Source organism: Notamacropus eugenii, chromosome 2 (genome assembly GCF_028372415.1).
Source record: "Notamacropus eugenii isolate mMacEug1 chromosome 2, mMacEug1.pri_v2, whole genome shotgun sequence".
Lineage (NCBI taxonomy): Eukaryota > Metazoa > Chordata > Mammalia > Diprotodontia > Macropodidae > Notamacropus > Notamacropus eugenii.
In genome coordinates this window covers 499,493,775-499,519,440 of record NC_092873.1, presented here as the reverse complement: position 1 = coordinate 499,519,440, position 25,666 = coordinate 499,493,775, and the positions used below count along the sequence as shown (strand labels likewise).

The following is a 25,666-nucleotide window of genomic DNA, read 5'->3' as shown; positions in this document are numbered from 1 at the left end:
ACAAACAAAAATGCACTCTTCCACTTGGACTTTTTAAAATTTTGAGAAACAAGGAGAAATTGATGTGTTGTCTCTAAGGAGAGGTCAAAGCGTTTGCTCTCCATGGGTGTCAGAACATATCTGGAGTCAAGAAGCCTCAGTATAAGTCCCATCTTCTCTGTGACTTTGGTCCAACCTCTGGGCCTCAGTGTTTTATAATATTGTTGGAAACACACCACTCTCATGAAAATAACTCAAAGACAGAGTGCGCAGAAGAAGACAATTTATTTTGCATATCCAGACATGAATGCTGCTCACAGAGAACAGAAGACACATACAGAAGCAAAAATAACTTTAAATATTGTTTGGGTGATCAGACCTCCCCTTAGAGTCAGGATTGGTCGAGTCTCCTCAGGGTCACAATCTTTCGGACATTCCCATTACACAACAATCCTTGGTGTGTTCTCTCCTCCCAAATATGCTTCAACATAGATCCCATGATTAGAAAATGGAGGGATAATTTTATGCAGGGTGTGTCAGTTAATATGCATGAAGCTTATTAAGCAAGCACAGTTTAGGGAATACTGTGACCTTGTCTCCCCTCTTAGTTTAACGTGTCACCTGCTGAAGCAGGATCTTGAGACTTCTCAGTACTCCCTCCCTATCGCTTAGCTGCCCAATAGATGATTCTTTCTGTGGAGGACAAACTGCCTCTCTTTCTCACAATAGTAACAGCTGGCATTTATACAGCACTTTAAGGCTGCCAAAGCTTCTCTCATTTGATCCTCACAAAAAACCTGTGAAGTAGATACTTTTATTACCCCTATTTTATGTATAGTAAACTGAAATACAACGTTTCAGTGGCTTACTTAGGATCCTACACCTTCTAAGTGTCTGATGCCTGATTTGAACTCAGGTCTTCCAGATGTCAAGTCCTGCATCACCCATTGCACCACCAAAAAGTCACATGTAAAATGAACCAATTAGATTCCAAGACTGCCCAGAGTCCTTCTACCTCTGAATCTTCTGAGCTGTCAACGGGAAGGGAAGAACTCAATCTTTTTGCCCTGTAGACCATTTGCTTTCATTTCATTTCAAAAGACGCCTTCCATTTTGTGGAATGAAGACTCATCTTACAAACACTGAGGGGATGGATGCTCTTTGTGTGAATTTTGTCCCACGTCATTTATCTTATGTGGTAGATAACAGTTTTACTTTTTAACACCTGGATAAACTAGATACAAGAAAACACACACATATGTGCTCAGAGCCATATACAGGGAGATCTCCGTGCCATTTTCTTTTTAGATGGGAAAACTATATTACATAACTTTATTTTGAGAAACTGAAGCCCATTTAATTATTTTTTTAAAAAATGGTTCAATGCCTTTGTCCCTAAGCTGATGAATCTTCCTGCATTAGCTAATGTGACCATCAGTCCAGTGTCAGTGGTATCTAAAACACTGAACAACCTGGACAATATACTCTTGGTAACCATAATCTCATTTTGTAAGTCCTCCATCTGTCTTTTCATCTCTTCAGCTTTCACATGAAACGCTTCCTTCACCAGCTTCTGTTGTTCCTAAGAGAAGACAAAAGCACATCAGCATTGCACATTGCCATAGTCCCCATTCCACCAAGAACGAGATACCTCCCTGCGTTTCTGCTGCATGAGATGTGAGCTCTAAGTAGATTACAGGAAGGGAAAAGGCACAGGGGATTTCTCCTCAAGGGTCATTCCTGGGCTGTGACATTTAGTAACCATTTAGAGGTTAGACCTTCTCTGCAATGTCTCTTTACTTCCGCACTACTAGAGACAAGAAGCAAGGCCTCAGGGCCAGTGCTGAAATCTGTAACAGCTGAACACAAGGCCAGCTGGATTGGAATCATGGTCCTTAAGGGACTGAGAAGGGTGGGACAGTGCTGAACTTGGAGTCAGGAAGAACTGAGTCTGAATCCTGCTTTGACACTCACTAGATGTAACTGGAGTCATATTCCTTAACTGATAATAACACCTAATTCCCCAGATTGTTGTAAGGATAAAAATGAGATGTTTGCTTTGTAAAACTTAAAGTGATATGTAAAATGCTAGCAATCATTTTCAGCGATGTTCTCAATTAATAACTGAGTGGCCCAGTTGTCCACATGTTTAAAAAAGAGCATAAAATCCTAGATATAGAGTGATTCAACAGGGACTCAAGTCAAGTTCAAAGTGGCTTGGCCCTTTGATTAACACTGAAACAAATGGCACTCAGCATCTGCTGTCTCTATGACTAGCCTGGATTGCATCTGGCCAAATTTCATTTTATCTAGGGCCTCCTATGGCCCTTTGGGTAGGGACTTATTGACAATGGTCTTAAGGGAACCAGATCAGCCACTGAACTGAGGTAGGAGCTGAGGTAGGAGGGTACAATTGACTCGATGTGGGATACTTGGCATCATCCTAGCAGCCCCAGATGCATGGGGCCTCTGGAATTAATATGCAGTCTATGGTTTCTAGGATTGCAGATGACGCCACAGAGAGCTTGGATATTTTTAGGGTCTTTGTTGAGGACAAAGAGGCTTTGATCTGAATCAGGAGGTTCAGTCAGAAGCAAGTGGAGAGGAGACAGATCCAATCTAGTTCCCTTTGAGATTTCCCTGTGTGCTATGGTATTAGAAGTACTAATCACAGGACCTCAAAGGTTCATGGCACTTTGTGATTTTCAAGACTTTTTTTAAACAGATGTCACAGATGCTTTGTCCTACCACAATCACATATAAAAGGTTGGGAATGTAGCTGGGTGCAGAATGCAATGGCCTTGCTCACTGTGTTTGCATTGGCTGCTGTGTCTTCCTTGGCCTCCTCTCATTTATATGAGACAGCATGGCCTTGTTGAGAGCCTTAGAGTCAGGAAAATCTGAATTCAATTCTTAACCTGTGATAAATCCTGGCTGTGTGACCCAGGACAAGTCATTTAACCTCCTCAGTGCACCCAACAAATCTCTAGCACAATCCCTACAGGGTGGTGCTGATTGTACTCGTAGAGAAAACCTCATTGCAGTTACTTCCATCAGTGAGATCACAGGACCAGCTCACTCTCTCTTACATTTGCAGGAAAGAGTCAAGGATTTGGGAGATGACACACTGGAATGCCTTGAACTTACCCTCTACAGTTTGGCAAGAAGAGAAATCCTTAGTTGATGCTATCTGTGACAAATTTAGCAATAGAATTTAAGCCAGGACTTTCTGACCTTAAGACTAAAGAATCCTGGCAGAGATAATGCAGGAGATTGCTGGGCATGGAATAGAAATCAAACATAGCCTTAAGCCTCAATGTACATGTTTGTTGGGATGGCCTGTATCTTTGTTCCAAACATCTTGGTTCCTGGATTCTGGAATCTCCTTCTGGATCAGAGGATCAGAGAAATTATTCGTTATGGGAGAAATATCACTGAGGGATGTTCTCTAGACTGACGATTGTATGTTAAGTGGTCTGCCTTGTATAGAAAGGATGCAACAGAAAAGCCTCTGGGCTTTAGGACTTTGCTTTGAACTAGGTGTACCTTCTGGTTCACTAGAAAAACACATACTTTGGTAGGGATTTGTGAACTTTGAATCTCATAGTATGAGGATCTGTAGAATAAATTGAACTTGGAATAGACTCTCCTGAGCAGCTCATTGTGATTGATGGGGGGATGCTCTATGGGTGACCCAAAAATCATTTGATTGGCACAACTATTCTGTGTACTCAGTGAGGCAGATGTGATTGACCCTATATTACAGGAGAGAACATAGAGGAGGAGAAAGAGAGGAGGAGAGGGCTCAAACCTAGATCTTCTGATGAAAAGTCCAAGGTCCTTTGCTCTCCATCATACTAACTCACATGAAGGCAACTTTGCCTTCCCTGCCTCTCTGCCCATCCTTTTCCTGCCATGGTGGTGATGTTGCTTCCTGAGCATAGCCACTTATCCCAAACACTGTGTACCTTCAGCTTATGATCCAGAATCATTTCCTGTTCTCTCAGGACCTGGATCCTCTCTTCCTTCCTCTTATTTTCCAATTGTTTGATGATTTCTTCATGACTTCTCTGCTGATCTTCTATCTTCTGCTGCATTTCCATTTCTTGCTGTTGCAACAATTTCTTTTCCTTCTCAGGTACTTCTCTTTTCACCTGTTCAACTGTTTGATTGAAAACACAAAAGATTAAATAGGGCGAGGCTAGTTTTCATCTCTTTTCAGTTAGTCAACAAGCATTTATTAAGTGCTTACTAGGGGCCAGGTAGTGTGTTAAGCACTTGAGATACCAAAAATAAGAGGTTAAAAATAATTCCTGCCCTCAAGAAGCTGATATTCTGAGGGAATATACAACATCCAAGTAATTATTCAGATACGAGATCTACAGGGAGCTAAAGGGAGGCAATATGAATGAGGAAGACAGCACTAAAAGCAGGAGGGACAGGAAAGGACTTTTGAAGAAGGTGGATTTTAGCAGAGGTGGGAGGCAGAGCCTTGATGAAATAGGGGGCAGTGAGTGGAAAGGCCTGGAGATCAGTTATGACTTGTTGTGTCTGAGAAAATGCAAGTAATCAGTGTTGGTGAAACAGCATGTGTGGAGGAGCAGTGAGGTATAAGAAGGAGCAGAGGTAGGAATGGGCCAATTTATGTAGGGCTCTAAATGTTCGATGGAGGAGTTTATATCTGATCTTTGAGGTATCAGGGAGTGATTGAAGGTGGAGGAAATTTAAGGGATGAGGAGAACAAGTGCTTGATTATGGGAACTGAGTGAGTCTCAATGACTGGATTGTGTACCCCGATTCTGGAGCTGCTCAGTTCCAATTCTACATAATTACAAGTCTAGTCTTAATTCTGTCTCATGAGAAAACTTTATTTAATTGTGGGAATTATTGTATTATTTGAACCTAGGCCTGCATGGCTGTGAAACTGGACCACCTCCACCTTCTCTTAGAGACCCTTCACCAAGGATCTAGTTTACGTGGCCTGGAAACCCATTGAGAGACTATTGATTAATGCAAGGCATTTTCTCACTATTGTGCATCCCAAGCTACCCAAATTTTTATCTGAAAAATGTCCCTGGATTGATCTATCAGTTATTGGTTCCCCTAGGCTTTGATTGTTCACAGACACGTGGGAGGCAGTGGGGTACTTCCTTTTCTGATTTCTGGAAATTTCATCAATTAATTCCTCTCAACTTGGAAATTCCCTGATCTTCCACTTAATTGGAAACCAGATTATCTAATGTTGTATCGTTTCCTTTTAATAAATTAGTTTTATGTGAATAATTATTTTTAATGTATAAAATTTTATCTTTTTTTATTTGGGTTTTAGTGCCGCAGCTGAGGAAGGGGTCTGGTCCCAGTTTTGGGGGCAGTTACCATGTGTAGCTTAATAAATCCATTTGCTCAAAATATTAAACCTTTATATCTTTAATCAATTTATCTTTCACCAGCCACAAGGTCATTGAGCAGCAGTGTGACACATAATATTTTCTCTTGAACTCAGAATCCAACTGACTGTAAATTCCTAAATTTGTCTTTTTTTATTAGACCCAGAGAGGCAGAATTGGGAATGTCTGGGGGAGTAGTACTTTCTGACCTTCTGAATTTTAAAGCCATGATCACAGTTCCTAATAAAATCCAGGAGGGACTAGAACAGTAGAGAAGAAGGAATCCCAAGTATTTCAGGAAAATCTTCATGTCACACTGAGGCCCTTAGAGAGAATTTTGTCCAAACCCACCAAATGCCCTGTATGACTAAACCACTACATGCCAGCTCCTTGTACCTTCAAGGGCCTTCTCTTGTTCAGTGAGAGCTTGATCTGACTGCAGGATGGATTCCTCTTTCATTGCCAGTGACTGTAGAAACTTTTGGAGCACTTCATCTTCCTGGACAAACACCCAGGACAGACACACAAAGTTTTCTCTAGACTGTGTCAGATGCTGAGAAGGGTATTCCTTCTATCATAGGAACAATATCTGCTATATATGCTAGAACAGGGGAGCAGAACCTACAGCCTCTAGGCCACATATGGCCCTCTGGGACCTCAAGTGTGGCCCTTTGACTAAATCCAAACTTCACAGAACAAATATCCTTAATAAAGCAATTTCTTCTGTAAAACTTGGACTCAGTCAAATGCCACACTTAAGGAGTTAGAGAGCCACTTGTGGCCTGGAGGCTGTAGATTCCCCACCCTTGGGCTAAAATATTCTTTTCTTTAAAAGGCATTGAAAAAAATTTTGTGGTATGATTGACTCAGGAGACTGAACAGAGAGGTCATTGATGTGACTACTTGCCCCTGTATACCAAAAGGCCAGGCAACAAGGAAGTACAGCTATGAGCATCTCATTTCATTCCAAGCTTGAACCTGAAAGCATCGATCCTGGCCTATTATGACCCTCATATGACCCAGCTTCCTAAATTTCATGGCACATTCCCTAGACAGAAAGAAGAGATTTCTGTCAAGGATTTCCAGGTGAAATGTGAACTAAAAAGCCAACAGTGTCTAGACATTCACCTCTTGGGTGGTAATTGGCGGAAGAAAGTCTGTGCTCAAATACCCAGTGGGATCAATGGAGCCCTCCTTGCAGTGTCACCACTGCTGGCCTCCAGGTCTTTGCTCACCTTTCTTCCTTTCCTGGGAACACGATGGTAATTGTTAATTATTTTTTTCCTCTTTCTTTCTTGTAGAGCTTGTAACCCCCTGGCACAGAGAAGGTGCCTTAAGAAATGGCTTCCATCAGGGTCTGTGAGAGGTACTCAGGCTTAGTTTGGCATTGTATGACTGATTCTTCCTCATTTTGACATATGAAATCATGCTTCTTGGATTCTAAGATTTGCTGCCAGTGAGATGGAGAGAAAGACAATCATGGAAAAGGAAGCAATGTAACGGTAATGATAATGATGATTGACATGATGCTTCAAAGGTTATCAAAGTTCCCTATTTCATTCTGGAAGGAGGGAGATTCTAAGTAAACTACTGAGGGGTCAACCTGCATTTGTTTTCCTGGAAACATGTATAATGTGGTAGAATAAAATGGAAAATTCTGACCTGAGAGCTGAGAGGCTTCCAGTTTTAAATCTCCTAATCTCTGTCTAGGTCATCATGGAAAAGTTGCCCATCCTATTTGGGGACCAAAGTCCTCACTGTCCAAATGATCCTCCATGTTCCTGCGAGTCCTGAAAGCCTATAATATTGATTCTCCCTTTGGTGTGGGCCAAATGAGAGCTACCAGGTTAAGTAAGACTGAGCAGATGTTGGAACTGGCAGGAAATGCTCTTAGAAGGAATCCAACGGTACTGAGGGTGAGAAGGTGTATAGAGATAAGTGCATGTATGAGCTTGAGAGAAACTTTAGTGTTTTCTGAGAGAGCCATGATGCTATCTATTCAGAAAATATGTGAGTGGGTGGCATTTTGTCCTCTAAGAAATAATTGATTTCAATGTGTCACAAGGAGGGAGTATCTTTCAGTGGCAAGTGAGATTTATGTCTTCATGCCTCTTGCTCTCTACGGAGACCAGGCTCTTCTCTTGCAAGTTGGGGATATAGGCCCCTAGGTCAAATAATTGAAAACAGTCTCACTAGTCTCTAGACTTTACTCAGAAAAGACAGGTAAGTGGAAAAGTATAAATAGCTGAGAGGATACACCACCAGTTTCTTCTGGAACTTGAGTGTGTCATCCTTGAAAGAATGTTTAGTGAAAATTGAGATGGCTTCTTTCTCAGTTTATCTGTAGCTTTAGCAAGTGCTGGAAGGTGTCTGTGGGCAAATCCACCTTTAGGACCATCTGTTCTACACAATGGTTGGTAGCTTTTTGCACAGCAGCTGAGTTCTCAGTCTGAGCCAATGCCAGCATTGCATTCTCCAGGCAGGGAATATTTCCCCTAAAGATTGTCTTCACATAGGTCTCCAGCAGCTTTCCCAATTGTGATAGACACGATGAAATGGAAGCTGAGGCAAACAGAAACCTCATTCAATTTGATCCAAGCATTAATTGTCTGGTAGCACACTTGTCTGGCTAAGGATTTCTTTGGCAGTATTCTTAGCAAGTGGCTTCCAAAAGCAATTAGATCACTTTGACTTATGGGAAGCCCATGACCTCTCAAAGAGGCCTATTCTGTGTGTTAACAATTTAAATGGTCAGGAAGACTCAATGTTTACCAAGCTGAAATATACCTATTGGCAAATTCTACTCATTTCTCCCAATTTTTATCTCTGGGTCAAGGAGAATGGATCTAAGGATTCTTTACAGGTTTATTCTTGCATGAACTTCATTCCCTTCACTAGGTTTACTTGTGCTCATGTAGATATTGACCTTGTCTATGTGTTTTTGAAAGTGAGGTGCCTAGAACCAAACACAGAATATCTGGTGTGGTCTGACTGGAGGGGAATAAGTACAGGAGAATTATTATTTCACTCATTCTTGGCAATGAAGGCTAGAATAACTTTGCATTTTAGACTCTCTACTCATATTGAGTTTGCAATCCTCGAAATTCTCTAGAACTCTTGTCTAACTCCTCTATCTTTAATTAAGTTGATTTTCTGAACCCAAATGGAGAACTTTGCACTTAATTCATCTAAAGTCATCTTTTAGCCTGCCAAGACAATGCTGTATCTCATTCCTTTTATTACAAGTATTAGTTGTTTCTCTGAGCTCCATGCCATGTGTACATTGGATTACCATTCCATTTGCATCTTCTATAACTTTGTCTGTGTTATTGAGAAAGGTATAGAGCTCCAAAGTACGGCTTATCTCATTCTGTTAAAGACTTTGGGTGTGTCTGGTCATTTTATATGTTGTTAAACTACCTTACCCTATTACCATCTATTTTGTATCTCTGTTTTGTTCATAATCATAGCATTCTCTTGAAAACTCCATTAATTTGACATTATTCCTCTGATCTGCATCATTTCAGTTATGCTGTCTAACAAGGAAATTTGTTTAATCTGCTATATTAAGCTTCCCTTTCTTAATGTTCACACCATCCCCTTAATGATATGCTCTATAATTATGTCAGAAATGAAGTCCCACTCAATGGTTTATAGTTTATTATCTCTATTTGCCTCCCCTTTGGAAAATTAAGGAAATTACCTTTCTCCACCCCTCTGGCACCTCTCTAATGGAGATTTTGTCTCCATCAAAGAAGTTATAAACTGAAAGATAGGGAAAGAAGACCAAAGAGACTCATGCTTATGGGGAGATTAATACAAAAATCTTACAGTATCTATACATATACAAAGAAACAAGGTACATATATCCAATCCCAATCAAGTATGCATTGTAGTAAAGGAAACCCATGATTCCCACTGAACATGATGCCCCCACTAAGGAGCTTGGGTTTTGCATTAGGAAAGATATAAGAGCAGAAGTTATCTGCCTGATCCTTGAACCCAAGCTCTGGCTGGGTTTCTTGGATATCTTTAAGATGGGCTAAGAGTGACTTATTATTTGCTGGATGGTCAAATGTAAAACACTTCCATTTTGGAAAGAATTTTCTGATGCATTCTCATGGAAGATTGGCCATTGCAACTCTGAGGTTCTTGGCTGGGGGACAGGAAAACAATGATCATGGTAATGCCAAGGCCTAGGACAAAGAGTTGATGAAGATGCTTAAGACTGGCAATTACTGTTTTGAAGTCTTCATGTATCTATGAAGAATGAATAGAATGATAGACAGAATTTTTAAAATTAGGAGTGATTTAGGGAGAAATTACTAGAAGTCAGACAACTTGAAAGGATGATGTATTATTCAGAGGAGACACCTAGACACCTACAGAGAAAGTGAATTTGCCCATATCTGAACAGAAGCTCCCAGAGATTCATGTTGAGCTAAGATTAGGCAGAATCCAGTAAATTGCTGGTCTAACTACAGATAATATTGAAAGAGAATTGTGGCTCCCTAAAATAAAAGAGACTTGAGAGATAAAGATCAGGAAGAAGTCAGGTTTTCAGGTTAACAAAAGGGAGATGTTCCTTGTTTGAAGTTAGCAACAGTTCTACCTCTGTAAACAGAATTAGCTATTGAGAAGAAACTATTAGAAGTCATCTGAACCCCTCTTTCTCACCCATATCCTCTCCACCCATTCGGTTGCTAAATCTACCCCCATAACATTTCTTAATTCGTTGCCTTCTCTCTGCTTATACCCCACAATCTCCTAAGCTCAGGTCATCATTACCTGTCACCTGGATCCTTGCAATAACTTCCTAACTGGTCTTCTAGGCTCTACATCCCCCTCTCTCCTACTCATCTCGCGCACATTATCCAATAGATATACCTGATGAATACATCTGATGTTATTGCCTGACTCAAGAAGCTGTCTATAATGCTTCCTTAATGCTTCTGGGACCCAATACAAACATGACAGATTTCCAATCTGGTGTTAATCCTACTAGATTCGATTCATACTGTTCTCCTTCCATCTTCTTTGTCAGTAACTTTGACCTTCCTGTTTTCTGTGTATGACATTCTAGCTCCCATTTGTATATTTCTGTCTAGTATGTATTTGAGTCTCCATGTCATGAAGATATTTGTTGTGGAGTAATTTAATTTACAAGTATTACAGTGTAAGATCTAAGCCTTTGATGAATACTTCTTCACCTGACTCAGTCTCTCCTACCTGGAATGCTCCCCCCTCCTCATCTCTGCCTTTTTGACTTCCTTGTCTTTCTTCCATTCTCAGCTAAACTTCAGTGAGAAACTTTTCCAGCTCCTTTTAGTGCTAGTGCCTTTCCTCCAATGATTATCTCCAATGTATCTTGTATAGATCTCATTTGTACAGAGTTGTTTGCATGTTGTCTCCCCCATTAGACTGTGGGCAGGGACTGAATTTTCCTTTCTTTGTCTCCTCAGCACTTAGCAGAGTTTCTAGAACATAACAGGCATTTAATAAATGTTTGTGGACCGACTAGAAGGCAACAATAAACCAGGGGACAACTTTTACATCTTCATTAGGTCTCAGATATGCCTTGTAGCAACTCTAAACCTGTGGCACAATTTCCTCTAAAAATTAGACTCCTGGAGGCCAGGTCTCCACTTACATGTGTTCTTTCCTGCCAGCTTGTTTATCAGGGAGGATTTTCCAGTACAATACAGTCCAACAACAGCTACCACCACCTCTGGCTTGATAATGGAAATATGAATCCTCAGTACTTGCTGGTGTGCCATCAGCTCTCCTTTCCTGTTTTCTACCAGACATATGGGGGCCTCCATGGGCACTGCTGATGCCATGGTCACCTGCAAGTGCAGAGGAGCCCCTTAGACAGAAATCAAGATGCAGAATTCACAGAATCCTCAGTTGAGACGGCCTAGGGTGAGTTAGATGTTAATAACAACAGAAGAGAGGATGCTCTGTGCTTGAGGAATTCTATTTTTGGGAACCCAAAAATAGTAGATAACGATGATCATTATAATGACCATGATAGTAATTACTTTAATGTAGTAAATTAAAAGTTACAAAGAACTTTACATATATCGTCTTATCCTTATGTGAAACCTGGGAGGTAACAATAATTATTATTTCAGTTCTTACAGATGAGAAAACTGAGACAGACAATTTCTGATTGTAGACACAGGGCTTCCTGACTCCTTGCCCAGCACTCTGTTCACTGGACCACTGAGTTGCCTTGACCATTTCATCATTCTTGATCCTTAGGGCTGTCACCTAAGGAAAATATTCCTATTCTTTGAAAGTCCCACCCTGCAAGTTTCTGTCTGATGAAATAATCATATCCCTTTGCATTATGTTGGTCCAGTCCACAATGGCTATGGCCATGAGTTTATGTGAGTGAGGGATGGTATGGGATAATGTCTGGGTCAAATGCTTTGAGAGAGTTTTTTTTTTATTAGTTCCTGGTTCCATTCCTGTTTTAGTGTTGCCTGAGTGACTTTGGGGTGATTTCTGTTCATCCCTCCTTTCCACCACCCCACCCCGAAGTTTCTGATTATTGCTTCAATTTTTATTTCCTGACTGGCTTTTTCCTCTATCTCTGGACACCAAAGAACTCTTGGTTTGCCTGTTTGGTTTACCTTAATCACTGGCATAATTCCAAGTGTATAGAAATTTGGTTTGGGAGTTGTAATCAAAAGTGATTACATAGACTGTGCAGTACTTTTACTTCAGGTTCGGATCTTAAGACATACACTAAAACAAGCATGATAGGCAATTAAGTTTTATAACTACAAATAGTGCACAAGTTAGCAAGGGCATACATATAAACAGTAGATAATAGTTAAGATAGAATAGAAAAAGAAAAAGTATACTTCACCAGCTAAGTCTGAGCTCCAACACTTTGGCAACTGGGCAGGCTGAAGGAGGGAAGCAGTCAGCAAAGGTCCTGACTGGGAGAGCAGAAGTGGGCATCCCCAGTTCTTCAGCAAAGACCTCCAAAGATCCATCTCTCACTCAGTCCCTTTATACATCTAACTTCAAGGAAAAGAGGACCATTAGAACAAAGAAGGAACTCTAGCCAAAAATTCCAGTTGTTGACTTTGCTGTATGTGCCCAAGGACTGGTCAGCTCCTTAAACACAAACACCTCCCCCCTGAAGGAGTTTTATGACTCTTAAAATAAGGGTCTCTTCAACCTGGCTACATGCTTCATTAATTCTGCTGCTTCCCCTGGCACTCCCAGTTAAGCATATCAACTTTAAGGTGCATTCCTTATGTTAGGTCATGTGGAGGTCATGCTAGGGGCTGGGGAGAAACTTCCTCATTTTCCCCACAGGAGTTGGGAAGATATAGATTACATTTTGTCTCTGACCAACCTGGCTGTGTGACCCTAGGCAAGTCATGTAGCCTGCTAATGAGATCCATGGATCTCTCTAAGGCTTTAAATTGCATAATAGTTGTAGGCCCGTATTAGTAGAGGGAATTTCATTCCTAGGAGATTATTATATCAAAGAAATCTTAGATCAAAAGTTTTTTGTCTAGACCAAAAAAATTCATGGTGGAAGGCATCCCCTTTCCACATAGAGAAAAAGGACTCAAAATTCTATCCTCACGTCAGGAATTCAGAACCAGAACTCTTCAGACAATGGCTAAGACTCTGTCTACACTTAGTTCCTCCATGTGAGGGCTCTGGGGTTCTGGGATGGTACAGCCAGATGCCAGACCCCAAGCCTCAGTTGAAGCCAAGCTTTACAAAAAAAGTAGTGCTGTAAAGAACTTTTTACTCCTTTCTTCGAGCCAGGACATTAGGCCAGGAGTGCAGACAGTCACCCTCCCTGCCACTCATGGTCACTAGGAATTCTTTCTTCCTGGTTTTTAGACATTTTCTCTGGGCTTCTGTTGTAATGTAGACAAACCTGAGGATCTTTACTCCTGGGAACATCCCAGAGCTTGGACCAAAGCAGACTTTCTTGGATCATACCTGGAAGGCAGGCTGCCCCCTGTACCAACTCTGACTTCATTATATAATGTGGAGCAGTGCAAGGAGTCTTTCCCCATTTCTCTTGGATTGAAGAAAGGCAGCATCTTCATATTCTGGGTCAGGAAAGCAAAGTGACAAGATATGTCATCCCCTACCATGGGACTTGTTGAGGCCATGGGGCAAGTTGGCTCTAGGGCTGGACCTGGAGTCAGGAGGAGCTGGGCTCCCATCCTGTCAGCAACACATCCCAGCTGGGTCACAGTAGACAATGTTTCTGCACCTCAGGTTCCTCATCTGTGCAATGGGCACGATAGCAAAGTGCCTACTTCACTGGGTTGTTGTGTGGCTTAAATGAGATACTTTCTCTAAAGCACTTAGTGAATTTTACAGGATAATTCAGATGCCAGCTGATGTTACTCCTCTTTGTGCTTTCCCTGCTCATTCTTTTAAGGTTTGACTTACACTGTTCCTAGTGCATTAGCTCAATGTACTCTTTGTCTCATGGATCATTGCCTTGTTATGGTGGTAGTGAGTACTGGCTGGCAATAGATGATCCACTAGAGAAGGAAATGGTCAACTACTGTAGTAACTTTGCCAAGAAAACCCTAATGACAACTAGTCTATGGGGTCACAAAGAGTAAGACATGAATGAATGATTCAATAACAACACCTCTTGCTCTGCCAGCAATTTTCTCATGTAGCATCCAAACTTTCATTGGAGCCAAAGCCTGGCAGTCATCCCAGCATTCTCCAAGCAGCCTCCTGAATAGCACTGAGCCCACAGAGCCCAAGGGGACCCAGAACAAGGGCTGTTCCTGCTGCTCATGCCTCAGGCTCCACCTAGAAAGGAGCAGGGCCATCCTCAGAGAGGTCCACCCAGCATTGTGGGTAAAGAGGATGTGTTGCACTCCATCTGTACCTGTCTTCAGGCTGACAACAGCAGCCACCCCCCACCTCCCACTGTATTCTGAGAATTCGCACTGTCCAGTTCCTGAGCAGTACAATTCCAGCTGAGGTAGACTCAGGGGCCTTTGCAAACTTAATAGATTCTGTCTTTTTCCAACAAGAATAATTGCCCCTGTCACTGAGATTGCCTAAGTGAAGTAGGACCAGGCCCTACATGCTTGAAATCTAGTTCCAGTGTGGTTTCTACTCCACTGGGTTAAGTATTATTGATTCTACATCTATAAGAGTCCTCAATAAACAGTGTTTTTCCATTCCTTCCCTGTATATACATATCATTTCATCTCTACCTTTTCTAATGAGAAAACTGTGGCCCACAGAGGTTAAAGGATTTAACCTGGATCAAACAACTGGATGAGACAGGACTAGGACCAGAAGCCAACTCTCCCATGTCATCGTTTCATCCATTTTTCTTTAAGTTTGTCTTGTTCTGTCTTCCGAAGGATGGCACCTGTGGAATGGGCCTGTCCCTCTCAGCAGTTTCCCCTGCCTTAAGGGGAATGACTTGCAATGTCTCCAGAACACAAAGCCAGGTGCCAGTATCAGACTTCTAACTAAGTGTCTAAGGCCAGAGGAAGCTGTTTGGATAAATCAATGCCAAGCAAATGTGTATTATTCCACCTGCCCCTTGTCCCTTCTTGAGTTTTAATTGTGAGACAAATTTTCAAGGTCTAGGGAAAAGATTCAAGGAAGATAGGAGAAAACTTGGAAATAACTCATACCTTTTTCAGGAGGCTTCAAGCCAAATCATTCACAAATGCTCTCACAAGTTTCCTATTTCTCTCAGCTCTTCCCTTATTTGCTCTTTTTTCTGCTCTCCTCTCTGTTGCTGCTCAAAATTCATCTATTGTTTATCATGGGAAAAAAAGGAAGGGTGGGATGAGGGAAGTTGAAACCAGTAGCAAATCTTTCTGTTTCCAATTCCTGAAGTCTGGAGTGGGAGACTAAAGTGTATGTATGGGTGTATTATTTGAGAAATGCGGGAAATTCCTAATTATTTGCCAAATGTGAGAACTTTAAGAAAAACGTATTCTAATGCCAACCTCAAAAACAGCCTGTGTTTCCTTTGTACTTCCCAGGATAAACAGAGAGCACAGAGCCTCAAAGCACAAATTCTTCAGGTAGATGACCTGATTTTGGCATTAAAGAACTTAAAACATTAAAACCTCTTTACTGCCGGTATTTATTTTAGTGCCTTATAAAGCAGAACAAGGGCAGCTATGTGGCACAGTGGATAGAGTGCCAGGCTTGGAGTTGGGAAGACTCATCTCTGTGAGTTCAGATATGGCCATATTTGCTAGCAGGGTGACTCAGGGCAAACTTCCTTGCCATGGTTGCCCCAAATTCATCTTCTGCTAAATGAACTGAAGAATAAAATGATAAATCACCCCATTCTTTGTGAAGGGGCCACAAGGAGCCAGACAGGACTGAAACAACTGAACAATCCTAATAAATTACAAGGAAAATCAGAGATATTTGAAGCAAGAATTTCTTCCCCAATAGAATATTTCTCTTATTATATTAGTTGTATTGATTTTTTTACATGCAAAAGTGTTTCAGTTTCAGATAAGTCAAACCATTTCTTTCACCCTTTATAATCACTGTGTGCCTTCATTGGCTAAGACTTTTTTCACTGACATGACTATGAAAGTCAGCCTGCCATGGTTGACTTCCAATGTTTTATTCTTACTTATATTCATTTTTAATTTATTGTAGAATAAAGCATAAGCTACTGATGTAAACAATTCATATATGCATATATTTTATACATATAATATATGTGATATACATATATATATATTACATGTGATATATATAACAGTATTCCATTACATTGATATATCACGAGTTGTTCAGTTATTTCCCAATTGATGGACATCCCCTCAATATCTAATTCTTGGCCAACAAAAAAGAACTGCTATAAATATTTTTGTCCATGTAGGCCCTTTTCCCACTTTGATGAGAATGCTGATCTAGAATACAGATCTTTAGGATACAGATCTAATAGTGGTATTCCTCGGTCAAAGGGTATGGCTTTTGGGTATAGTTCCACATTGCTCTTCAGAATGGTTGGATCAGTTCACAACTCCACCAACAATATATTAGTGTTCCAGTTTCCCCACGTTTTCTCTTCCACTTATCATTTTCTTGTTTTGTCATGTTACGTTTTTATTAATGAATTTATTTTTGGTTTTCAACATTCACTTCCACAAGATTTTGAGTTTCAAATTTTCTCCCCATCTCTCCCCTCCCCATCCAAAAAAACACTATGCATTCTGATTTCCCCTTCCCCAAATCTACCTTCCCTTCTATCACACTCCTCCTTTCCCTTATCCCCATCTTCTCTCTTTTCTTGTAGGGTAAGATAGATTTCTACACCCCATTGCCTGTATTTCCTATTTCCCAGTTACAAGAAAAACAATTCTCAATATTCGTTCTTAAAACTTTGAGTTCTAACATCTCTCCCTTCCTCCCTCCCCACCCATCCCCACTGAGAAGGCAAGAAATTAAATATAGGCTATATATGTGTAGTTTTGGTAAAGACTTCTATAATAGTCATGTTGGGAAAGACTACCTATATTTCCCTCCATCTTATCCTGCCCCCATATATTCTATTCTCTCTTTTGACCTTATCCCTCCCCAAACATGTTTACTTCTAATTACCCCTCCTCCCATTTGCCCCCCTTCTATCATCTCCCATCCCCCTCTTATCCCATTCCCTCCTTATTTTCCTGTAGTGTAAGATAGATTTTCATATCAAATTAAGTTTGAATGTCATTCACTCCTTAAGCAAAATGCAATGAGAGTAAGGTTCACTTTTTTTCTCTCACCTTTTCCATCTTCCCCTCCATTGAAAAAGCTTTTTTGCCTCTTTTATGTGAGAGATAACTTATACCAATCTATCTCTCCCTTTCTCCTTCTCTCAATATATTCCTCTTTTACCCCTTAATTTTTATTTTTAGATATCATCTCACCTTATTCTCTCTCTCTCTCTCTCTCTCTCTCTCTCTCTCTCTCTCTCTCTCTCTCTCTCTCCATATATATACATATATGTTCCCTCCAACTACCCTAGTAAAGTCTGAAGATTTACAAATAGTATCTTTCCTTGGAGGGATATAAATAGTTCAACTTTGGTAAGTCCCTCATGATTTCTCTTTCTTGTTTACCTTTTCATGATTCTCTTGATTCTTGTATTTGAAAGTCAAATTTTTTCTTCAGCTCTGGTCTTTTCATCAAGAATGCTCGAAAGTCCTCTATTTCAATGAATAACCATTTTTGTCCCTGAATTATTATACTCACTTATATTGAGGAGGTGATTCTTGGTTTTAATCCTAGCTCTTTTGACCTCTGGAATATCATACTCCAAACCCTCTGGTTCCTTAATGTAAAAGCTGCTAGATCTTATGTTATCCTTGTTGTGTTTCCACAATACTTGAATTGTTTCTTTCTGGCTGCTTGCGATATTTTCCCCTTGTCCTGGGAGCTCTGGAATCTGGCTACAATATTCCTAGTTTTCCTTTTGGCATCACTTTCAGGAGATTGTTGGTAGATTCTTTCTATATCTATTTTACTCTCTCATTCTAGAATATCAAGGCAGTTTCCTTCATAATTTCTTGAAAAATGATGTCTAGTCTGTTTTTTGATCATGGCTTTGTCTCTCCTGGATCTATTTTCCAGGTCAGTTGTTTTTCCAATGAGATACTTCCCATTGTGTTCTATTTTTTCATTCTTTTGGTTTTGTTTTATAATTTCTTGAGTTTTCATAAAGTAATTAGTGTTCATCTGCTCCACTCTAGTTTTTAAGGAATAATTTTCTTCTGTGAGCTTTTGGACCTTCTTTCCTATTTGGCCAGTTCTGCTTTTTCAGACATTCTTCTCCTCATTGACTTCTTTGATCTCTTTTTCCATTTGGGTTAGTCTATTTTTTAAGGTGTCATTTTCTTCAACATTTTTTGGGTCTCCTTTAGCAAGTAGTTGACTCTTTTTCATGATTTTCTTGCATCACTTTCATTTGTCTTCCCAATTTCGGCTCTACTTCTCTTACTTGATCTTCAAAATCCTTTCTGAGCTCTTCCATGGCCTGAGACCAATTCATATTTTTCTTGGTGCCTTTGGGTGTATGTGTTTTAACTTTGTTGTTTCCTTATGATTGTATATTCTGGTTTTCCTTGTCACCAAAGTAAGATTCTATAGTCTTATTCCCCACCCCCTCCAATTTTAGCTCATTTCCTCAGCCAATTACGTGACTTTTGAGATCTTTGTCAAGGTATTTCTCTGCTTCCAGTTGGGGTGGGAGAGTATACTGTCAGCCCCTTGGTCCCCCTACAGTCTGTGGGCCTGGTGCCCCAGAAACTTCTGATGCCACTGCTCCTGTTACCGTTGCTGCTTCAGTAGGCTCTTCTGCCTTCTGCACCACTTGAGGCTGAGGTTGGACTACTCTACTGTCTCATAGAGGTCCAATAGCTTTTTTCCACTGACTTTCCAATTTATCTTTGGTGTTTTGGGGTTGTGTAGTCTGGAAACAGCCACAGCTACCAGTGATTCAGTCCCCCAAGGCCTGTTTAGGTCTTGTTTAAGCCAGTGTTGCCATGCTGGACTGAGCTTTGCCCAGAGCCTGGCATGATAGATGCTTCCTGTCAATATTCCAAGCTGTCTTGGGCAGGAGATTTGCTTCACTCCATCATTCCACGTATTCTATAGCTTCAGAACTGGTTTAGAGTCAATTTTTATAGGTATCTGGCTGGTTTGGGGGGAAGAGCTCTAGCAAGTCCCTGCTTTTACTCTGTCATTTTGGCTCCACTGTTTTGTCATTTTAGCCTATCATATAGGTGTGATATGGTACCTCAGAGGTGTTTCAATTTGCATTTCTCTAATCCATCATGGTTTAGAGTATTTTTCTTTTGTATGACTATGGATTGCTTTAACTTATTCATCTGAAAACTATCCTTTAACTATTTATCAATTAGGGAATTACTTGTATTCTTATAAATTTGACTCAGTTCTTTCTATATTGTAGAAATGAGGTCTTTATCAGAGACACTGGTTATAAAAATTGTTTCCCAGCTTTCTGCTTCTCTTCTAATCTTGATTGCATGAGCTTTGTTCATGCAAAATCTTTTTAATTTAATGTAATCAAAATTATCCATTTTGCATTTCATAATGTTCTCTATCTCTTGTTTGGTCACAAATTCTTTTGTTCTCCAGATATCTAAGAGGTAAACTATTCCTTGTTCTCCTAGTTTGATTATAGTGTCACCCTTTACTAAATCATGTACCTGTTTTGACCTTATTTTGGTATGCAGTGTAAGGTGTTGGTTTGTGCCTAATTTCTGCCATACTGTTTTCCAGTTTTCCCAGCACATTTTATGAAATACTGAGTTCTTATCCCAGAAACTAGAATCTTTGGGTTTATCAAATAGTAAATCACTATGGTCATTGATTACTGTGTCTTGTATACCTAATATATTCTACTGATGCACCACTCTTTCTTAGCCAGTACAATATAGTTTTGATGATTGCTGATTTACAATAGAATTTAAGATCTGGTATACATTAGGCCAACTTCTCTTGTATTTCTTCTCATGAATTCTCTTGATATTCTGTACCCTTTGTTCTTCCAGATGAATTTTTAATTATTTTTTCTAGCTCTATAAAATAGTTTCTTGGTAGTTTCATTGTTATGGCACTGAATCAATAAATTAATTTAGGTAGAATTGTCATTTTTCACATTGGCCTGGCTTACTGCTAAGCAACTGGACTTTTTCCAATTATTTAGATCTGACTTTATTTGTCTGAAAATGTTTTTTTTAATTTTATTCATACAGTTCCTGGATTTGTCTTGTCTGATAGACTCCCAAATATTTTATATTATCTACTGCTACTTTAAATAAAATTTCTCTTTCTTGCTGTTGAGTTTGGTTAGTAATTTATAGAAATGCTGATGATTTATGTGGGTTTATTTTATATCCTGCAAGTTTGCTAAAGTTTTTAATTATTGAAAGTAGTTTCTTAGTTGATTCTCTAGGATTCTCTAAGTATGCCATCAAACCCTCTGCAAAAAGTGATAGCTTTGTTTCTTCATTGCCTCTTCTAATTCCTTCAATTGCTTTTCCTTCTCTTTTTTGCTAAAGCTAACATTTCTAGTACATTATTGTATAACAGTGGTGATAATGGACATCCTTGTTTCACCCCTGATCTTACTGGAAAACTTTCTAGCTTTTCACCATTACATATAATGCTTGGTGATGGTTTTAGGTGGATATTGCTTATCATCTTAAGAAAAGCTACATTTATTCCTATGTTCTCTAGTGTTTTTGATAGAAATAGGTGTTGTATTTTGTGAAAAAATTTCTGCATCTGTTGAAATAATCACATGATTTCTGTTAATTTTGGTAATGATATGGTTAATTATGCTTATAATTTTCCTAATATTGAATCACCCCTTCATTCCTGGCATAAATTCCACCTGGTGTATTATCGTTGAGATAAGTTGCTGTGATCTCTTTGCTAATGTTCTTTCTAAATTTTTTGGATCATTAGGGAAATTGGTATTTTCTTTCTCTGTTTTGGTTCTTCCCAGTTTAGGTATGAGCACCATATTTGTGTCATAAAAAGAATTTGGTAGAATTTTATCCATTTTCCTAAATAGTTTATATGGTATGGGAATTAATTGTCCTTCAAATATTTGGTAGACTTTACTTGTCAGTTCACCTGGCCTTGGCAATTTTTTCTTAAGGAGTTCATTGATGGCTTGTTCAACGTCTTTTTTCCTGAAATGGGTTAAATATTTTATTTCCTCTTCTATTAATCTAGGTAATTTATATTTTTGTTAATATTCGTCCATTTCAATAAGATTATCAGATTTATTGGCATAAACTTGGGCAAAATACCTCCTAATCACTTTTTTAATGTCCTCTTCATTGGTGGTGAATTCAGTCTTTTCATTTTTGATACTGGTAATTTGGATTTTTCTTTCTTTTTAAAAATCAAATTAACTAAAAATTCATCTTTTTTCATAAAACTACTTCTTAGTTTTATTTGTTAGTGCAATAGTTTTCATAATTTAAATTTTATGAAGCTCTCCTTTAGTTTTCATAGTTACTAATGTGGTATTTAATTGGGGACTTTAAATTTCTTTTTCAGCCCTTTTCAGCTGCATGGCCAATTTATTGTTCTCTTCTTTTTCTATTTTATTCATGCAAGCTTTAAGAGATATAAAGTTTCCTCTAAAAACAACTTTGGCTGCATCACATAAATTTTACCATGTTGTCTCATTATCATCATATTCTTGGATGAAGGTATTGATTGTTTCTCTGATGTGTGGCTCAACCTAATCATTCTTTAGGATTAAACTATTTAGTTTCCAATTGATTTTTAGTCTATCTTTTCATGGTCCTTTATTACATGTAATTTTTATTGCATCACGATCAGAAAAGGATGCATTTAATATTTCTGCCTTTCTGCACTGGGTTGTGAGGTTTTTATGCCCTGGCACATGGTAAGTTTTTGTATAGGTGCTGTGTACCCCTGACAAAAAGGTATATTCCTTTCTATCCCCATTCAATTTTATCCAGAAGTCTACCATATCTAACTTTTCTAAGATTCTATTCACCTCCTTAACTTCATTCTTCTTTATTTTGTGATAGATTTATTTGTTTCTGAAAGGTGGAGGTTGAGCTCCCCCACTAGTAGAGTTTTGCTGTCTATTTCTTGCTGTAACTCTCTTAACTTCTTTACAAATTTCAATGCTATACCACTCTGTGCACATACATTTAGCATTGATATGGACACACATCTTTCACCTCCTCTCTTAGTCAGCTGCTCAGTCTCTTGCCTCCACTGTTCAGAGGCACTTAAGGTCAAGTCCTGTGGTGACAGCGCAACTATAAATGCAGGTATAATAATCTATAGCAACCAGTAATGATTTATTTACATTCCTCAGAGTGAGGGAAGAGAGCACTTGCACAGTTCCTTATAAACGTAATGAAAAAAGAACGAAAGAGACCCCACATGGGAAAGCATGACAGCAGCAAACATCTTGTTGGCTGTGCTTTAACCCACCAACCATCCCTTTCTTCCTCTTATTTCTTGTCTTCTCTTCCACTTTCTGTTTCACAATATTTGTATTGAAATAGTTGAAAGGTTGTCATGAGGAAGGAAGGATTAGACAAAGTGAAATCATTCATAGAGACCAGAATTAGATGACATTTGCAGGGAAGGCTCCTGGTTCCTGCTAAGGAAAGACCCCTGAACAGAGGACTGACCAAAAATGGAATGGGATACCTACACTATAAAGGCAGTGAATTCTCCATCCTTTGGGGTCTTTGAGCTGAGCCTTACTGATCATTTGCTTGTAACAAATATTGTTAAAAAAAAAAAACAAAAAACAAAAAAACACTGTCTTTGGGCCTGTGTTTGACAGATACTTTCTGAGATACCTTTAGTCATTCAATTGTATAATTCTTCTATCATTTCAGTAAGATGAGTCTCTTGTGCATTGTACCAGGAATAAACATTTCTCATTTAACTGACACTCTGGCTGTGGGTAGATGGAATGTTGAAGCTTTTATCTTCACAATATAATACAGTCGTTATTTGAGTGACAGGCATCATACACGGCCTGCATATCCTGGATCTGGCACTCTCTTTCAGCAATCTCCCTCCTTTTCTGTTCCTAGATTAATCGTTCTTGTTCCTTCAGAGAAATGAGAACAAAAAGGCATCCAACAGGTCAAGTGCAGATCAGATCAGAGAGGCACCTCTCTTAGATTTGGCAATACAAGTTAGTGCAAAGAAGCACTACTACTATGTTCTAGGTGATGGGATACAAAGGCAAAAACATGAAAATTCCCTGCCTTTAGGGAAGTCACATTCTATTGAGTTTCCTAGTGATTAGTAGCCTTAAGTTCTAGCTTCTTAATAATTTCTTCATTAAGTATGTGAACGTGCAAGATACTTTACTAAGATCTGCGAAGGGTACCAAGAACCATAAAATACCATTTAGTTAGGGAAACAATATGAACACATATAAAGAAAATTTACAATATAAGTCAATATGCCTAATTATTCAAGGAGTGGTACAGAGAGGCATGTTAGAAGTTCAGGAAAATAGAATAACTCTCTGAATACTCTGAATTTTCCTTTCCCTTTTCTCTCTCCTCCCTCCCTCCCTCCCATCCTTTTTCCCTACTTTTTTCCTTCCTTTCCCTTCCCTCTTTCTTTAATCCCTACTCTCCTGCCTTTCTACCTTTCTTCCATTTTTCCTCCTTCCCTCCATTCTTCCTTAATTCCTTTTTTCCCTCCCCTTTCCTCCTGCCCACACTTTCATTCTTCCTTCTTCTTTCCTTTCTTCATTCCCTATGTACCTCTCTCTTTCCTTCCTTTTCTTCCTCCCTTCTTTCCTTCATGTCTTTTGTCCCTTATCTTCAGAGGCTGCCATAGTGACTTACGGAGTAGGTGCTTAATAAATATTTACCAAATGGATTAATAAAAAGAAACAGAAGATGCTGTCCTGAACTATATTGGATTTCCTTTAACGTAAAAAATTTTCACTATTCAAATGTTGTAAATTCATGATCTCCATTTACTTAAATCATTGTATTGGTTGTTGTGTTCATCCTTCATTTTCAAACAGGACCATGACATCAGACAAATGATGACATGACTTCCAATTGACTTTGTTTCCCATGAGAGAGGGCTGTGCAAGGTCACCAGCCTCACTTTCTCCTCCTGAGCCATCTGGATCCAGTGACCAAATATTCATCAGGATGATGGAGACAGGGAAGAGGACATATGCTGAACTTGGACAATGTAATACCTGTAGTCTCCAAGCACACACTCTCTCTTGTTGTTCCAACAATTGCCTCCTCTGGGCTTCCCTATTTGCTTCCATTTGCCTTAGTTGCTCTTGCTGTCTCCTTTGATTTTCCAGCATTATCTGCTCCTAATTTCTTCACTGTATTTCCAAATCTCTTGCAGCAGATGCTGCAGCTTCTGCTTTCCTCTGTTGCTCTGAGAAGGAATGGGAATTATAAAAATTTAACTAAAGGTAGAAAGGGTATCTGGGTGGTGTAGTAGATAAAGAGGCCTGGAGTCAGGAAGATCTGAGTTGAAATTTGACTCCAGACACTTACTAGTTCTGTGTCCATGGGCAAGTTGCTTAACTTACATGCCTCAGTTTTCTAATCTGTAGAATGACTTGGAGAAGAAAATGGAAAACCACTCTAATACCTTTGCCACAAAAACCCCAGATGGGGTCACAAAGACTGGGATATGACTAAAATGACTGAAGAAAAACAACTTGAGGTAGTAGGCTTCTCCCTCCCTCAGCCTTTTACTCATCTGTTTACTATCGGTTTGACTTCACAGAACAAAGTTATTGGACCTGTTCACTAGAATAACTACTACTTGTCTAGAGAGAAAGAAATATTTAGGAAGTAAAAAAGGAGTCTTTGTTGAATTAAATGCTCTCAAGGACATCAAGTCATCTTAAATAACATTTCTGAAGGCAGAGGGCACAATTCTCAGCACTCCTCAGGTTACATTCTCTTTCATATATTTCTCACCTTCCATCTCCCAATCCTATTCCAGCTTTTCTATCAGATTGGGGGTGCAAATTCCCCTGGTAAAGAGCAGATGTATACTCTGTTGTCCCATACCTATCCTTCTCCCTTGAAAATTTCAGGATAGGAAGAGCATATAAAGTTCTACAAAGGAATTGAAATCACACCTGTTCTCCTCAGGTTATCTTAGAATTTGCGAATATTCTAAAACTAGGTTTTGGATCCAGGCAGAAACCTAAATTTAATTTAATCCTGACAGGGCGTTGTCAATCTCCCCTGGCAGAAGCTTTCATAGTTTCAAAAGATTAAATAGTTGACTGCCTAAATACTCCCTCTCCTTGCCTTCCTCTTTTAGAGTCTGGAGAGCATTAATGCTTTGAAAAGTAATCACTGAAATTCTAAAGTGAATTTGAAATTTTAAAGATATTTCCTGATATCAGATATATTGACTTTTTTCCATTTAATTACATCTTTACTCAATGAAATGATATATAAAAGCCACAAATCTGAGAACTCAACTCTACATGAAAGATGATGGGATATTCAGTTTTAAACATATACACAGAGCAGAGCTATTAGATACTATTCCTCTTCCCCTCCCAACTTTACTTCACTTTTGGTTCCTACTTTGTCCCCTGAGCCATTCCTATTATTGGTCAAAGGGAATAACGGATGTTATTTGTTATTTTCAAGCCAATGAGAATTTCAGGCACAAAATTTAAAAAGAAAAAACACAACTTGATCCAATATCTCTTTGTATTAAAATCGATGTGCGACGTATTCCAGGTTGTAATG

General features: G+C 39.3%; 1 long non-coding RNA gene across 2 annotated transcripts in view; it reads left to right on the top strand.

The window, feature by feature from the left end:
• Positions 1–25,666, top strand: part of LOC140529949 (uncharacterized) — a 91,880-nt gene that overhangs the window by 25,932 nt on the left and 40,282 nt on the right. The window contains exons 2-3 of one of the 2 annotated variants that reach the window (XR_011975744.1): positions 6,668–6,868; positions 23,944–24,119. This is a non-coding gene — a long non-coding RNA (uncharacterized lncRNA). Of the gene's footprint in view, positions 1–6,667; positions 24,120–25,666 lie in introns of both variants that reach the window. The other variant, XR_011975743.1, reaches the window with a different exon arrangement.